The sequence below is a fragment of the Sinocyclocheilus rhinocerous genome, unplaced genomic scaffold (assembly GCF_001515625.1).
Source record: "Sinocyclocheilus rhinocerous isolate Xijiao unplaced genomic scaffold, SAMN03320098_v1.1 scaffold1294, whole genome shotgun sequence".
Lineage (NCBI taxonomy): Eukaryota > Metazoa > Chordata > Actinopteri > Cypriniformes > Cyprinidae > Sinocyclocheilus > Sinocyclocheilus rhinocerous.
In genome coordinates, this window is record NW_015656157.1 from 2,538,737 (window position 1) to 2,539,773 (window position 1,037).

Sequence of the window (1,037 nt, forward strand, 5' to 3'; positions counted from 1 at the left end):
CATGGGATTTTAGAAACATGTTGTAGTACCTTATTCAGTTTTATTCAAATATTTCAACAAATAGAAAACAACAACAACACATTTTTGCTTATGAAATGGTAACGATGAATATGTTTTTGTGATATTATATAATAGTAACTTTATAGAAGATAAAATCTTATTTTTCTGTAAGAGCATAATTAACATTCACAGTGACAAAGGTAGGCTTTTTTTATTGCAAGAAAACAAACAGCTTTGCTACTCACAAAGTCCGACAAAGGTAGCCTATTCTTTATTCATGTAAAAACCCTGTGACGCGGCGCGATGTGAACACGCCCTCCGAGATCTGCAGTCACGTGGAGCCTTTAAACTCGCGCCATTTTCTGTGCAAGCTCTATTCTGCCGCAGTTGGCGTCGCGTTCAGCTCTCTTTCTTTGTGTTCGAGAAAAACAGGTAAGAAATATAGCCCTTCCTCGAGTGTTTTTGGTCTAAAATTAAACGTTTTGTTCTGATGTTGCATTATATTGGTGTGTAGTTTGCAGTGGTGGTTTATTAGTTGTATTTAGACGGTTTTCGATCTATTAGCGTATTAATATTTTTTAATGAAAAAACATTTTGTTGGCATTTTGCATTATAAGAGCTGTTTTACTTCAAATTCGTCGAATGTAGTGTGTAAATATTTATTTCTGTCGGATTTTATAGGTTTCTTTGTTCCTTGTATAAAGCGCCTCGTGACCTAGTTCTACTGACCCACTTTTCACAAAAGTGGCGCATGTAATAACGAATGGTTATTTTTCATACGGTATTTAAAAATTTACCTCGATAAAGATCTGAAAACAGAATTCAAAGGGATTGTATCTGATGAAACGTGTCTTTGTGGCAAAATGGCTGCAGCACGTTGTGAGAAGACGAGGGTTGGGCAGAAAATGGCGCTTCCTTGTTGCGCACTTTAAAATACGATGCGCGTGAAGCCGCGCGATAAATTGGTTTAGTCTTTTTAGATCTTTTTTTTTATTGACTGAGTTTTTACGTGCAAAATGTATGTGTGTATATATATA

At 35.7% G+C, this 1,037-nt stretch overlaps 1 protein-coding gene across 5 annotated transcripts in view; it reads left to right on the forward strand.

Annotated features, from left to right (window-relative positions):
• Positions 1-331: 331 nt before the first annotated feature.
• Positions 332-1,037, forward strand: part of LOC107719610 (cold-inducible RNA-binding protein B-like) — a 6,144-nt gene continuing 5,438 nt past the window's right edge. For all 5 annotated transcript variants that reach the window (XM_016527088.1, XM_016527087.1, XM_016527086.1 and 2 more), the window contains exon 1: positions 332-432. The gene's annotated coding sequence lies outside the window, so the exon portion shown is untranslated. The remainder of the gene's footprint in view (positions 433-1,037) is intronic.